At 38.9% G+C, this 17,460-nt stretch overlaps 1 protein-coding gene across 1 annotated transcript in view; it reads right to left on the bottom strand.

The window, feature by feature from the left end:
- The window catches only part of PHF21A (PHD finger protein 21A), a gene marked incomplete at its 3' end in the record, with an annotated part of 159,068 nt that overhangs the window by 56,119 nt on the left and 85,489 nt on the right, over window positions 1-17,460 (bottom strand). The window lies entirely within an intron of this gene.

Here is a 17,460-nt window from a genome sequence, read left to right as displayed (position 1 = left end):
CAGGCACAAGCCCTGTCCTCCACAACTGGACGCTGGTGCTTCAAGGCTCCATTTTTCCACACAGACACTCAAGCTTGCTTGTGTTCCACTCAGCATTATCTGTTCTTGAATCAATTATGAGAGGGCCACACGCACCCAGACATCTTCCTACACAGTACTGCCTTAAAAATCCATCCTGTTGGGTCTCCCTGGTGGCGCAGTGGTTGAGAGTCCGCCTGCCGATGCAGGGGATACGGGTTCGTGCCCCGGTCTGGGAGGATCCCATATGCCGCGGAGCGGCTGGGCCCGTGAGCCATGGCTGCTGAGCCTGCGCGTCCGGAGCCTGTGCTCCGCAACGGGAGAGGCCACAACAGTGAGAGGCCCGCGTACCACAAAAAAAAAAAAAAAAAAAAAAAATCCATCCTGTTTCCTCTATGATCCACCACACAATCAGAAAATATAACCTTCCCCCTCATACCAGAAACTGGTAGACTTGTAACTTGTCACAAATCCAGAAAGTCAAGAACAAACCCTACCCATATTCATACCTAAAATGCAATGAAAAATCTTTCCAGGTCTTCAGACTCACCAATTGCCCAAATGAAACCAGGGACACTACATTTTTTGTGTGCATAAAAACTAACAAGGAGAAATTTACATTTGTTCATAAAATCAGAATTTACCCAAAGAGAAGAGAGGAGAAAAAAAAACCTTTCTACTGTCCAACTGAAAGTCAACCAACTGTATTTATAAGTAACACCAATATTCAACAACACTGAAGATGCAGGAAAGAGATTACATGAGTCTTCAGAATGCTGCCTCATAATTATCCTCTAAAGAATAGGGTATGTTACTGGCATAACATTAATGACAAAATTACAATCCAGAGTAAAAGGTATGTGCTGTTTAAAGGAAATAGAAAATTAAGTTGAGATTCCACCATTTTATGAACAAAGACACAGGAACAAGAAGCAATAAACTCAAAATAAGCTCCTTCTTGATGTAATATATTACTGAAATTCAATGAGAGGATATGTACTGAAGTTATTAGAGGGAATGTTTAGGGGAGACACACAGGATAGAATTCTGACAGGGGAGTAGGAGGAAAAATATTGGTGGCAGCATCTATAAAAACATACTTAGGGGAATTTCCTGGCAGGCCAGTGGCTAGGACTCAGGGCTTTCATTGCCAGGGCCCGGGTTCAATCCCTGGGTCAGGGAACTAAGATCTCGCAAGCTGTGTGGCACGGCCAAAAAAAAAAAAAAAAAGTGTGTGTGTGTATACACACACACATATACATGCATACTTAGATAAAAATAATTGTTTCATTCATTTTGTAAGGCACTAGAAGGTTTTCCCCCAAACTCTCCGATATTCAGTTTCAGGGTTAGAATTAGACAAATAGCTTCTAACCTTATAAGCCTTTTTTAAAAGGAATATATTCTTGAAAAACACTACCTGTTTGACAGAGCAGTATCTACAACCTCATCTTATACAGTGAACTGTGTATGTTGTCTACTAAAGAGGATTTGTTTGGTCATAGAGAGTTGGGAACATAGATATTTTATAGTTCTTCACAAGGTGTCATGGAATTTGAACAGTACAATTTAGATGAATTAAGGAACAGCAGCAGTTGGAATTATCAGGGTTTTTTTTTTCAGTAAAGTTCAAAATTCTCTACATGGATGCTTAACAGATGGTGGAGAATGCATAAGTCATGATACTGATTAGACTTTGGCTTCTTTAATTAAAAAAATATTCTTTGGGGTTTACTCTTCCTTCAAAATACACACAAACACACACATACACACACTGATATGTACATCAAAAGGTTTTACATGCCATCTCCACAGGAGATTAGACCTTTTATTCATATCAATGGGATTTATATCCCATTTCCATTGGGGATTAGACCCTTTATTTGACAGCCTGATTGAAATGCAGTTTACTTTTTTCTTATTTAGCTCATTCACGCTCTAATAGGTAAACTCAACCCCACCTTCCCCCAACTCCTTATGCATGACTATAAAGGACTGCTAAGACTGCTATAGTCAAACTCTGTCTAAATCTAGGAACCCTTCTAAGAACCTGGGGACTGTCTTTAATTTGCATCAAACAAGAAAAAGTGTAGCTGTTTACTCAAGAGAGGTGGGTCCTTGGAGAACTACAGTGCTTCAATATGTAACATACCCAGATGCTAGGACAAAATAGTACCAACACAGAGACAAACTAAAAAAGAGCACTGCATGCTGGGAATGGTAGTTGTAATATATTTCTCTATAATAAAAGATGAACGAAGCCAAAATCAGAACCCAGTCTGCTTGCATTTAAGTTCTCTATGTTTCTTTGAAGTACTAAGCTATACTGTCCTGCTTGCTTCAGAAAGATGTTGAAGATCAAATGAATTAATGGTGGGGAGTGCTTAGGAAATTGTTGAGGGCAATGTGAAATTCAGAGATGATAACCCATGAAAAATACAATTTCTCTAGTGTGAATTTTCAGTTAAGAGCAGCAGCTAATTAAATGTGACTTTTCAATGTCAATTATCTTTCTTTTTTTTTCCAATTTTTAAATTTAATTAATTTATTTATTTTTGGCTGTGTTGGGTCTTCGTTTCTGTGCGAGGGCTTTCTCTAGTTGCAGCGAGCGGGGTCCACTCTTCATCGCGGTGCGCGGGCCTCTCACTGTCGTGGCCTCTCTTGTTGCGGAGCACAAGCTCCAGATGCGCAGGCTCAGTAGTTGTGGCTCATGGGCCTATTTGCTCCGCGGCATGTGGGATCTTCCCAGACCAGGGCTTGAACCCATGTCCCCTGCATTGGCAGGCAGATTCTCAACCACTGTGCCACCAGGGAAGCCCTTCAATTATCTTTCAATCATTTTATTTTTAACACCTAGTCAAACATTTTATGTTTGTTCAAACCTCGCTCTTTTTTTAAACGAGAATCACCAAAAAAAGTACACTTAAGAAAGAATGCTACCTGTTGCCTTTTTATCTCAGAAATCAAGGTCATTAGGGAATATTTTCCTGTGTAGAAATCTAGGTATGGCCCAGATTTCTTATACCTCCATTAGTGGTTCAGGGCCATATTCTGAATGCATAAAATAGATGTCCAATTTAAATGTAGCCTGACCCAGCAAAGACCCTAGATACAGTAATGAGAACAGCAGAAAAAAACATAAGAACCATTTACAATCTACGCAATTTAGCTGCTTGCTAATATAAAAAAGTGTCTGGATCACTATGTTTGTACCACAGTGAGATACAACACAAAGGCTATTAATTTGTAAGTTAAACTCCAGTTCAGTAAAATGCATGGCCCTCTGTAACTATCTGTTACAAACCTGCACATACCACCAGCTTGTCATTCATCATTCCATGGCTCTACCCCACAACTTAAAAAGCAGTATTGCCTTGTTAATGTCAGAGCTGTCCCATACACTATAGAAATTCTCTCACTGCTCTGCCCTGAAGCTGCTATGGTTTTCCTCACAAAAGAAATATGATTGGAAATGGCTGCACAGTAGCTGTTCCTGACAAGTTGGATATGAAAATACAATTTAAGCACAATAATGATCCTAAAATGGGGGGAGGGAAACGGAAGAAGGAAACCAAAAACCTGTATTATTTTACAAAATACTGCTCAGATACAACAGATTGTTTTGCTTACTCCAAGCCCTGGGTACACTGGAGATAATGTAGAAAACCCTCTTTTCACAGAAACACAAGACATAATCAGATTCTGGGAGAGGTAAATATAATAGATTATCTAACCAAATTCTACACAGAATACACGTACTAAGTCATGGATCAATCATTTCCAAAGGCAAGGATATATTTTAACAATCCTCAATTCTGCAGTTTTTGCTTAAAAGAGAGAAAAAAGACAGACAAGAGTATTAGAACAATATACTGTGTCAGGCAGGATGTATCAGGTAGAAAATATTTTTTGATAAAATGTAATGTTTACCTTACGTTTAAACAAAAGTAGGTCTTATAAATCACTAAACACTGATATTCTGAATAAGTATTTTAACAAAAGTACAACCTGAACAATACTCTTGATGCTTAAAAACATGTTTTTTATCATCTGCCATAATAGGATAAACACGTAGATTAAAAAGTTCCAAAGCTACGAATGAATATCTCTTAATTTCACAAAAAGTATTCAGCATTTCAGTAGTTTATCACCAAGTACTTGTTACAATCGCTTAAAGAAAAAAAATGAACAGTGTTACATATTTACTTTCTAACAAGACCCCACATAAAACAACAGAGGAAGCAATTCTATCACCTACGTAGGCTGCCAAGATGAGGGATAGTCAACTTCAAGGGATTGGACCTTCCAAGACACGTGACAGAGGATGATTTGCACTACTTTGTATTTAGTCTCAGTTTTCTGCATCAGAAACAGAAGAAACGTGAACTCATCTTTCAGAATTTCAGAGCAGGTTTGATTTTTTTGTTTTAAACTGTCAGTACTAGAAATTTTATTAAAGAGAGAGAGATTCAGCAATATAGGAAAAAAAGCATGAACAAAGCATTTTGTTAAAAATTTTAAATTTTTATTAAATCTGAGGTGTGAAGAAAAACATTTTTCATAGGTTATGAAAATTACTAAATCCAATTCACAAATCTCTACACAAATATTTCAAGTCTTTACACACACACACGTACACACGCAAGCACATACTCTAACTTTCAGAAAAGATGGAATGGCCACAGTCAAAATGATTTGTTACTTTTATCTTCTTTTAGCATATTTTTTAGTACTGAAGGTGTAGTTCACTCTTTACTATACTGTTCTCCAGTTTCCACATCCAACAAAATTACTGAGGTGCAGCGCCAAAAGAGAAGAGGACTTTGTACTGAACATAAAATACGCCCCCCCTTTTTTTTTAAATAGACAATTTTTTTAATTGTAGCCTGCTTTTCATTTTTTATTTTATTTTTTAAATTTATTTTTTCACTGAAGTACAGTTGATATACAATATATATAAGTGTACAATATAGTGATTCACAATTTTAAAGGTTACATTCCATTTAAAGTTATTATAAAATATTTGCCATATTCCCCGTGTTGTACAATATATTCTTGTAGCTTATTTTATACCTAATAGTTTGTACCTCTTAATTCCCACCCCTATATTGCCCCTCCCCCCTTCCCTCTTCCCGCTGGTAACCACTAGTTTGTTCTCTGTATCTGTGATAGACTTAATTTTTTTTTTTTTTTTTTTTTGCGGTACATGGGCCTCTCACTGTTGTGGCCTCTCCCGTTGTGGAGCACAGGCTCCGGACGCGCAGGCTCAGCGGCCATGGCTCACGGGCCCAGCCGCTCTGCGGCATGTGGGATCTTCCCAGACCGGGGCACGAACCCGTGTCCCCTGCATCGGCGGGCGGACTCTCAACCACTGCGCCACCAGGGAAGCCCCTAGACTTAATTTTTTAAAGCAATTTTAAGTTCACAGTAAAACTGAGTGGAAAGGGACTTCCCTGGTGGTGCAGTGGTTAAGAATCCTCCTGCCAATGCAGGGGGCACAGGTTCGAGCCCTCGTCCGGGAAGATCCCACTTGCCGCGGAGTGACTAAGCCCGTGTGCCACAACTACTGAGCCTGCACTCTAGAGTCCACAAGCCACAACGACTGAGCCCGGGAGCCACAACTACTGAGCCCACGAGCCACAACTACTGAAGCCCGCGCGCCTAGAGCCCGTGCTCCACAACAAGAGAAGCCACCGCAATGAGAAGCCTGTGCACTGCAGCAAACATAGCCCCTGCTCGCCGCAACTAGAGAAAGCCCGTGCCCAGCAATGAAGACCCAACGCAGCCAAAAATCAATCAGTCAATCAATCTATTTTAAAAAGACCATGATGATATAATCACTACACACCTATTAAAACAGCTAAAAAAAAAAAATCTGAGTGGAAAGTACAGAGAATTCCCACATAGCCCCTGCTCCACCGCCCACAGTCTCTCTCTCAGCAGTCCATCAGAACAGAACATTTGCTAAAAGTGATGAACTCTATGTTGGCACATCATTATCACCCCAAATCCATAGTTTACACTAGAGTTCACTCTTCTTTAAACTGAAGGATAGTTTATTTACAATGTTGTGTTAGTCTCTAGTGTACAGCAAAGTGATTCGGATATACATATATATACATATTCTTTTTCATATCCTTTTCCATTATAGGTTATTACAAGATATTGAATATAGTTCCCTGTGCTCTACAGTAGGACCTTGTTGTCATCTATTTTATATGTAGTATTTGAATCTGCTAATCCCAAGCCCCTAATTAAGCGCCCCCCTTTCCCCTTTGATAACCGTAAGTTTGTTTTCTATGCCTGTGAGTCTGTTTCTGTTTTGTAAATAAATTCGTTTGTATCTTTTTTTTTTAGATTCCACATATAAGTGATACCATATGATATTTGTCTTCATCTGACTTACTTCACTTAGCATGATAATCTCTAGGTCCATCCACGTTGCTGCAAATCTTATTATTTCATTCTTTTTTATGGCCGAGTAATATTCCATTATATATATGTGTGTGTGCACACCACATCGTTTTTATCCATTCATCTGTCAATGGACATTTAGGCTGCTTCCATATCTTTTTGGTTATTGTAAATAGTGCTGCTATGAACACACTGGGGTGCATTATCTTTTCAAATTAGAGTTTTCTCTGGATATATGCCCAGGACTGGGATTGCTGGATCATATGGTAGCTCTATTTTTAGTTTCTTAAGGAACCTCCATACTGTTCTCAATAGTGGCTGCACCAATTTACATTTCTACTAACAGTATAGGAGGGTTTAGGGTTCACTCTTAATGTTGTACATTCTATGGATTTTGACAAATGTACAATGACATGTATCCACCACTGCAGTATCATATGGAATAGTTTCATTGCCCTAAAAATCCTCTGTGCTCTGTGTATTCATCTCTCCCTTGCCCAACCTCTGGCATCCACTGATCATTTAACTGTCTCTATAATTCTGCCTTTTCCAGAATGTCATATGTTGGCATCATATAGTAGCCTTCTCAAATTGGCTTCTTTCACTTAGAAATACATATTTGTTCTTGCATGTCTTTTCATGGCTTGATAGCTCATTCTTTTTACCCCTGTATAATATTCCATTGTCTGAATATACCACAGTAGTCTCAATTTTTAGATACAGTCTAATGCGGCAGCTGGTGAGTTCTACAATGATTACAATAAAAACAGTAGCAATAATATCAAATAGATATTACCTGCCAGGTAAGACACTAAGGCTCTGAGCATCTAAGTGACTTGACCTAGGTCTCAAGTTATGGGCAGAGTCAGACATAGAAGTTCTAGTTCCTGGTATCTGATTTCTTATCTCTCCCCTCCCCCCATTATTTTACTTGCTGGTCAGGACCTGAAGCTCTCACATCTATATACTGTATAATATGGCAAGCCACAAAAGCACCTAGTAAAAAACCTTTAAAAAAAAATACCCCCCCTCCACCCCATTCTGCTTTTAGGAAAAATAAGTAGAGAGGTATTATAGTGCAGCAAAAAATAATACTAACGGTCAAGAAATCTGGGTTCTGGTCATATGTCTGTCACTACACTAGCTTTGTGACCTTGAGTAAGTTATTTACCTGATCTTGGTCTCAGTTTCTCCACTCAGTCTTCAATATTCTTTTCTGTTAAAATTCTGTGAATCTCTAAATAACAAGAATACAATCTCTTGATCTTTACTTTCCACTTCTATAAGCACAGTACACAGAAAACTACTAACGCTCACAATGATGATCTTGACACACTACAAAGAAGCTAAATCATTAAAGAATAGTTTCATTCAGGGATTAAAAATTCACATGAACGGGGTCAAGCAGGTAATGCATGTGAATGAAGCAGGCCAGCTGTGAGACAATAGAGAGTGATGGGAACTAAAGTCAACTGGAGAGGGAATGACCTGTCTAAAGGCGCTAATATAAGAATTGCTTTTAACATTGTTAAAATATCTTTGTTACTTAGATTAAGCCCATGGGTTACCAGTTTTCAACCTCTAGGCAGTAACTACATTCACTGAACTGTAGCTCCTAGGAGAGGAATCAGTCATCACTTAGGAATTTTTTCAACAATAAAAGGTGAGTCAAAAAAGAATTTCAGATAACCAGAAAATTCAAATGGCTTTCCTGTTAAGCAAAATCTTAGCATTGTTAAACCGCTGGGTTGTGACTTTAGTGGAAAGAAGCACAGACATAAAAGCAAGTGATAAATGGGTATTAAGAAAAATATGGTAAGATAAAATATCTTAAGATATGAGAGACAACAATATACAAAATATAAACGAATAAAAAATTTAGTAATATGTTCCATAATTGTGCCAATTTTATCCAAATAGCTTAAAGTACCTTACAGACAATTTAACCTCCTCCCATCATGTAACACCGATGTAAGAATGAGCTGGAATCAGTTTCTCTACCACCCAACCATAGCTGTCCCTAGGGCTGAAGAAAGCAGCTGTTTAAACAGCCACACTGTAGAGGTCAGAAAAATGAAAACTACCTTGTTGAAGCTGTCCAGGGAATTACAGCAAGCAAAACATAATCATCAGACTTGGAATCCAACCAGAACACTAGAAGCAACTCCTACACTTAACTGGTTCTTGTTTCTGAGTACTGGGGATTTTTCAAAATCACTTAGTTTACATGATTAAGGAAAAGGAACTTATGTTATAAACATACGTATTCATTAATAATTTTTCAAGAATCTTACTTTCTGAGTGAACCCTAAATGAAAAATGATGATACCATTTTCACAAACATTTCCCTAATAGTGTGATTCTTTTAGCTTAAACAATCATATGTTTATATAGCACTTTATAGTTGTAAATTTTCACACCCTCTTATCAAATAAGATTCTCACAACTACATGGGGTGAATTAAGGCAACTGTCTTTGATTCAGACAGGGAAACTGAGGTGACTGACGACTAACCAAAAGTTATACAGTTACCTAACAGTGAAAAGGGCACTAGAATATGGAATCCCTCTCCTCTGGAAAACTAGTCTGTTTTTCTTTTGTGCTTAGTCTAGTTTCACTTGCTCATAGGGTTCCTGCTTTGTGCAGAGGGCTCGCACCGGGCAATCCTCACCAAAGCTCCCAGTGCGAAAAGCTGGAAAACTAGGCTGAATGAAGCTCTGTTCACTGAACAAAGAGCTGGAGCTCATTTGTCTGAGCCAATACTTCTGGGGCCAACAGGAGGCTGGATGATATCCAAGTGGACTGACTAAATGTAGAGTATACTGGTGTGGGGAGCTCGGCCAGCGGGAGAGATGTCCTCTGTTGGACATCCGTCTCTAGATATAGTTAGCTGTCAGGAAACAAAGACAGGCTGTCAAAAGCCAAGGAAGAAGAATAACCTGTGCAACAAACTGAAGGGGCCAAGCAGGAGAGGAGCCTGAGGATGCGGTCAAGGTAGGAATTGGGACAGCCGGAGATGAAGCATGGATGGCTCGAGAGATGGGTCTGGAGCAAATTATACCGAGAGTGACCATCCTAAGGCAAATTTCCTATAAGCTCTGAGCACCAGAAGGGCTGAGAATGTTCTTAAAGGGATTGGGCAGTGCTGGATAACTTGCTCCAAAATGCCAGAGAGACTGTATTTCTATCATCAAAGATATTCTCTCTGGCAGCTGAGGAGGGATACACGCTGGAGCCAACACAACAAGAATGATACGCTTCCTCATCTATGGAGTATGATGGACAATTTTAAGATTCTGTTGCTAACTTTCTACCTCAAGCCAAAAACTTCAATTCTGGAACAATGACTTCAATTTAATAAATGTAATGGATGCTGGCAACATTGAGACTGGTAAAATAGTGGGTTCCAGTATTTAAGGGAGTAAATCACAGCAAACTTTACATACCAGCCACTAATATAAAGCTGGATTTAAAATTTTTATTCACTAACAGATTTATCCTACTGCCATAAAAACTATACAGCTATTTTGCTTTTAAAATAGAGCACAGATGAGCAAAACCCATATGCAAAGGGGCTGGGGAAATAACATTATAAACCGCACAGAGAGGTTTTAAAATCAGCCTCCCTGCTTTCAGAGCCGCTGCTAGGAATCCTGGCTGCCCCTCCCTCACCGCCACGCAAGACCAGGGCTCAGTCAATAAGACTGCTGTGCAAGTGACACAGCCATCACTTCTGCTTAGTCTCCACAGGCCTAACGTATGTGATGCTGAATTTACTTATCTCGGTAGGCTGCACAGCCTCGCCAGGAATGGTTATATTTTAGACTTTGTAAGAAAAAGATGTCAGGGGTTTTGTTGTTGTGGCATCATTCTGCAACACCTTATTTCAACTCTGTGCTGAGCTGGCAAAAGCACTCAATCAACCCGGCTCCATAATCCAGCTCCACTTACCCTTCAGATGTTCCAGTAGCAGGATGAATTCGCAATACTCACTGGCAACGTGACATACTAGTACACAGATTTGTCCACTCATCACACCCTTTGAACGTCTCCTTGGTCCTTCTCTGTCCTTGTACCTCCGAGCTGTCATTTTCCTTTCTAAATATTTCCTGTGATATTTTCATCCAAAGGAACTGAGGATCTAACTCCATCTCGAGCCCACCAAAACTGTGTAATAATAATCTCTGCAATATGGACATCCCGGGAGAAAAACCCATCAGACGGTATTTGGGCTTTCTACAGCCTACTCTGCTTAGATGCTGAGAATGAGAAGAGATGGTTGTTTCCATCCCCTTTAAAAGAACCCTGTTGATTTAAGGGTGGCTGTAAGGGCAAGCACGACAGACCTGCTTGGAGGAAGCAAGGGTATTTGTCGTCTGATGCATACTGTGGAATGGACCTACTCGTGTGCAGGCTGTCAGCCTTGCCACTAATCAGAAGGGGGAAAGCATCTTTAGGAAAAGAAAATGGAACAAATTGAGTGGAAAAGAAGAAGCGACACAAAAGCACAATGTTTAACCAGGAGCTTTTCTTGATGGTTGAAGGTGCTCCTTTCCTGAGACTTCTTGTAATAGGAAGGAATCATTCCTACACAGGGGTGCATACCTATACTTCACAGGGTGTTTGTTTGTATGACAGTTATACTGTCATAATTTTAGATGGTTAAACCTCTGCTCCAGGGTTTATAAAAGATCAGAGCACTTGTCACTCTTGGTGCAGGTAGAGTGAGATAGAGTAGTTGAGCAGTTCATTTTTCTTTATAATTACACTCCATTAACCTTCCACATGAGAGCTCCCCTGTGCCTCATACCAGCAGCACCAACTGGCTGCATTTGATAAGGCTCTACAGAGTCTGCAAGACCAGCACATGCAACAAAAGGAACACTTTAATACTGCAGACTTAAGCAGAAGCTGAATGCAGCTCTGCAGCTCCTCTACTTATTGGCACACATATTCAGCTCAATTATACATGTGTAGACAAAAACAAACCAAAACCGTAAAGTCTTGAAACCAGCAAACAGATGATGGGAGCTTATTCAAACCAAAAATGATTCAAAATCTTCTGATAATCTTTATAATATTAAAACCCCAAATTCATCACTATTTTTCTAACCTTTGATAATGTGGCATCCTATAAGAAATGTACTCAATATACTAAAGCTTACAGGGTGACACAATCACTGGGTGATCTGTATTACAATTAGATCACTTTGGTGTCTACAAGCTGCATGTTGTGAAGGTAATTTACTCAAGTATTTCTCCTTAGGTATCTCTCGGTAACTCATTAAAAAAATTGGTTAAGGGCGTCCCTGGTGGCGCAGTGGTTGAGAGTCCGCCTGCCGATGCAGGGGACACGGGTTCGTGCCCCGGTCCGGGAAGATCCCACATGCCGCGGAGCGGCTGGGCCCGTGAGCCATGGCCGCTGAGCCTGCGCGTCCGGAGCCTGTGCTCCACAACGGGAGAGGCCACAACAGTGAGAGGCCCGCGTACCGCAAAAAAAAAAAAATTGGTTAAGAACTAGCACTAAGTCTATCCTTATCCTCCTTGACAGTGCACATATAACTGATTTCCCTTTTCCCTTTTTTGAGAGAGAGAGAGAAAAAGAGACCTATCCCATTAATAATGCATTCTCCTCCAGTTTTTAATGCAGTGCCCTGAACGCTTCTTTCCATCCGTAGATTAGTGCTCCTACCCTGAGCAAAGACCAGGTGGTACATGCTTGAGCAGATAAAATGAAAACCAGTTTGGGAAATAGGTGCTGGCACAATTAATCTTGAATAGGTTCCCAATTATTGGGGAAACAAAAAGCAGCCAAATTTATACCTCTGCTCTAACCAATGGCATCCATAGCCCTCACAGCATCTCAGAATAAGGTTTCCACCATTGTAGTTTGTGTTTTTGGATACATCCCTAACCACAGTGACCTAAGGAAGGTCAACAGGTACCCTGACAATGCTACTCACTACTAACTCGCTTTCTTTGGCAAATGTAGGCACTGAAAATGTTGGTCTATGGTAAGTGTAATATGACAATCAGAAAGTTTAAGTACTAGAATTCAGTGGTACAGCATTTTCTTCATCAAATGTTACATTTAAAACACTTTTCTAGAGATATAAACTACAGCAAAACTTTGTTTTTGAAAATTAATAAGATACTTAGTACTTCTGAAAGTATCTGGCAGAAAAATGATTGTTTGCATTTACATTTTGAAGATGGATGACTGGATCTGGGAACTCCACTACACTCCTTTTTTTTTTTTAATGCTTTACATATGAAACTGAAGGATTTTTCCACTAATATTTTTCTTTTGCTTGATACCATTACAAACTCATGTTACTTTATGTTTATATGACACTTACCACCATGGTGTCTTTTTAAAAAAATTCTCTTCTTAACCCAAATATCAGATTTGTCTTGCAACTAAATAGTTCATAATTCTTTAAAACCCGGTATCAAAGACATAATTTTAAGATTTTCTTGCTGCATATTACATGCTGAAGCATTCAGTACAATAATACTGAATGACCAAATGCCAAAAGATAAAGCCAGCCCATGCCTATAGGACCCAGCTCCTGAAAATGTTGGGTTTCAATGTCCAGATCCAGCGACAGATTTCTCTTCTGCCTAATGATGCATATTTTTCACTTCCTAATGAGTAGAATTTCTTTCACTAAGTACTTATTTTTCAGTTTTAAGAGTGGTAGATGTTAAAATTCCGTTCTCTATAACCATGTCAAGAATCAGGCAAAAGCCAATCTACCTGCTCCGGACCTGTGGCTCTGACTCATTGTTGGGCCATCTGTTTATGTGTGCTGCTTGTCTCACGGTGCAAATCAACCTGCTGCTGGGCAGACCTGCCTCATGCAGCAAACTCATTCTGCAATTTCAACTTCCCTCACCAGCAATCGGTCCTCTTGTCGTAATCTGAAACTACCACTTCAATCAACTAGAGTCAGACCTTACTCTACTGCTCTTGTACCAAAAAATGATACACCACAGGCCCATGTGCAAACAGGTCAGCTCTGAACACTGAGCTCATGGGGAAGACGGCAACACAGTTTTGTTCCTATCAAAACATTTTAGTACCATCAGCAGCAATCGGCCTGCTACCCAGAAATATACATGTACTACTGTGGACAGGCTAAAAAGATTACTGAATCCCAGAGGACAAGAGTATGAACTACAAATACAAACCATTCTGGTCTTCTTTGTTTTAAAGATTGGCAACTTATCCAGAGATGGGTTTCCATCTGTGTGATTAGCACACAAATTTAAAGCAGTATTAGAAAAGGTTCTCAGAACATCCTTTGAATCACCCACAACTATCAATTTGCTTGCTGTTTTGCATGCACTTTGCTAATCATTCTTTCATCTTAGATTTAAAAGGATGTCAGGGCCATAATAGGTTGTATAAGGTTTGAAGACATTATTTATTGAATATATCTACAGAGTATGTATTAGATTTTGAGGTATAATATTAAAAAGTTAAATTCTTTAAAAAGTTTATATAGCTATTTCAGGAAACAGAAGATGTGTATGTAAAAGAACTATAATATTTCTTATAGATTATTAAAAGAAAGTACACCAATAACCAAAACTAGCTAACAGTCAAATTGTAGATGTTAAAGACTTTAATGTTTTCCTTTTGAAAAACAGTAGACTTAAAACTGACCAGGGCTTCCCTGGTGGCGCAGTGGTTGAGAGTCCGCCTGCCGATGCAGGGGACACGGGTTCGTGCCCCGGTCCAGGAAGATCCCGCATGCCGCAGAGTGGCTGGGCCCGTGAGCCATGACCGCTGGGCCTGTGCGTCCGAAGCCTGTGCTCCACAACGGGAGAGGCCACAACAGTGAGAAGCCCGCGTACCGCAAAAAAAAAAAAAAAAAAAGAAAAAAAAAAAAACTGACCAAAAACTCACCAACTACAATTGTCTAATGATTTTTTAATCCAACCCTCTGGAACATTTCTATTAGGATATAAACTTACAGGTCAGATTTTCATTGTTTGTTTCATAGAGGTCACTATGTGTGTTATTTTCTAAATGCAAAACCTATGTTAAAACAAGAATTTAACGCTCTAAACTTTGAGTGATGCCACATCAATAGTTCAATAAATCTTAACCATCAAACCTAGACATTTTGCTAATACAACTGAAATAGCACACTGGAACTTATTAGCTGCTTTAAAAGCAGAAACATCATAGAAGTCATGTATAGTTCTGGTAGGGAAGCTGAAGGGAACGTGGAAGTTGAAAAACCATCAAAGTCAAGTCAAGGATTCTGTGACTACCAGGGTGGTGGAAATGGGGCAGTGTTTTAGAATTACGTTTTAGAATCAGGGCTCTACAATGTTTTAAAATGGCTAATGATATGGCCATTAGAACTTCCATATCAACAAACTTCTTTTCCAATGAATTACTGCCATGTACTTAACCAATGGGCCCATAGGTTCTAATGAGATAAAACCACATTCACCTGACCTGAAAAATAAATGAGACTAATAATGAAAGCCACACTTGTAGTAACTAATCAGTGCTTCCACCACGTGTCCCACAGCTTCAACAGAACAGCTAATAACACAGGGAAGAAAACAGAAACATTGCTAGCTAACACTGCATTTTTGTACAAGAAAAGAGCAGGAAGGGGATTAGCTGCATTCTTTTTTTCCCCCTGATGCTTACATTTTAAAAATTCCATTAGTGTCTTGCCAGATTTTCAAGAGAAAAACTGCATGCATCAGAGTTAACTGGTAAGATAGGCCATGGGAGAATAAAACCAATAAGAAACCTTTCTGTTCTGCACTTCACGGGGCTGTCACTCGTACTAGAAAAACGTCACTTTGAAGCCCTGTTTGCATTCCATTTTTAACTAGAGGGAAGAGGATGGAGGTCTTTGGTTTCTATGACAACCCAGATGGGCCATAATACAAGATACTTACAAATGTTCAATTGCAGGGATGCCAAATCAAATTAAGGCAGAGTTAGCACTACTTCATAAAAACTAGATGGAGGAGAAAACAAAATACTTATGGCAAAATGATGCCATTTCTAGAAGTGGTTCTGAAAGATTTCATGAGGAAATATAAGAAAAAGAGTGGCTATTTTTAGTAAAAACAAAACGGCAAAACTAATATATAAAAATAAAGCTCCAATTTACATGAGTAAATGTTTTCATTAAATTTGACTACTGGAAAATTACTACCTCGCTTAATGTTTAAAAAAATTCCTCTAAAACAACATGAATTTCATTAGTGATTTAAATCATTACAATCTGGCACACTGGCTGGGCTTTAATGGTAAGTTGAGCTCCTTTGAGCAACTTTTTCCTTTGCTTCATCCTTAAGATCTGTTTCTATATTTGGCTTTCATAAGTAGGGTACTTAGTCCTCAAAATAAATGTGGAATGGCTAATGTTTCAGAAAGGAACTAATTTGTAACTTGTACTTACTATAACTTGTGAAATTTATTAACTTTCCAATAGAATACAAGAGTAATCTACTAAATACCTTTCCATTTATAAATTATGATTCCCCAGCAAACCCTTCTAGCTTTTAAAAGCACTATTCTGAAAAAAAGGTATTCAAATGTGGCCCTCTTCATTTGAGGGGAAAAATGAAATGCTTCATATTCAGTCCTAGTAAGTGATCTGATTTAGATCATGATCTTACCAATGGGGTTACATCTTTAATGCCTTTAACATCATAATGAAGAACTATGGACCTGGCCTCCCAAAATGTCATAAGTGCAAGAATATATACACACACATACCGTACACATTTCAGGGAGTTTACAGCCCCACCTCCACCCCGAACAGCCTCCAAGAGCTAGTTCACATCCTTATTCAGGTGCTTTCTTCCCCAAAGCCAAAATCACATGCTTGTAATAATGGAAGTCCCCCAAACAAACAAAAAAACACTTAGTATTTTCAACAATAAATACACTGATGGTACATTTTTACTTAAAACACAGGCCACATAAAGTGAATTCAAATAAAATGCATTAGTTTATGGACTTCCCTCATGGTCCAGCGGTGACAACTCCACGCTCCCAATGCGGGGGCCTAGGTTCCATCCCTGGTTGGGGAACTAAGATCCCACATACCATAACTAAGCCCACATGCCGCAACTAGAGAGCCCGCGCACAGCGACTAGAGAGCCAGCGCACCACAAGGAAGACCCAGCACAGCCTAATTAATTAAAATTTTAAAAAATAAAGTGCATTAGTTTAATAAATATGTATCTGCTGCAAAAATTTTACTAAAGCTTGAATACTATAGTTCCAACTCTTTGGGACTTGCAATACCAGGTAAGTTTGTTTCGTGCCTTTTTCTTCTCCCACAAAAGGCATAAACCCATTTAAAATTATTTTGAGAGATTCTGAGATAAGAGAAGGTTGTAGAAACAGGACTAGAACAAGTTTCTTGGTAGAACCTTTTAAAAACTCAGATGTTTCTTGTTTTGAAAGAAAATCTGTATATGAAGAGTTCCATTTAAACAAAAGTAGCCCTGAAAACATTGTACCTACTGTACTGTACAAGGGAAGAGCTTGGGTTGAAGGCTAAAAAAACTTTTACCAACCAGGATGTTGGTTTTCCTTTCACCTCATCTATATGACTCTGGTCATCACTCAGCCTCTCTTTAATATTAGTAGCCTCTGTGATAAAATTAGGATAATACCTATATATCCCCCACCCCACTCAAGGAAAAAAGAGAAAAAAACTTTTAAAAATAGACTTATAAAACACTTAGTATTCCTAGCATTGATAATGACACTAAATAATAAACTGATAAAAATGCTGATGAACTTGATTTTTAAAACACCATAAAGCTGCCTGCTGCCCATTATTATGATGACATTTTCACAAAGGGCAGTGAGAAAAGGCTGTAATTCTCACTAGGATGATGACTAGTACTTACAGAAGATTAAAAATAAGAATGATATATTATGTATAACAGAAACAAAGATGGAAATAAACGCTTGGCTCAGGACACTATGGAGAATATGATATTTAATTTGAAAGTACTGTCAAGGCC

Source organism: Hyperoodon ampullatus, assembly GCF_949752795.1.
Source record: "Hyperoodon ampullatus genome assembly, chromosome: 7".
Lineage (NCBI taxonomy): Eukaryota > Metazoa > Chordata > Mammalia > Artiodactyla > Ziphiidae > Hyperoodon > Hyperoodon ampullatus.
This window is presented reverse-complemented; position numbering and strand designations above follow the sequence as displayed.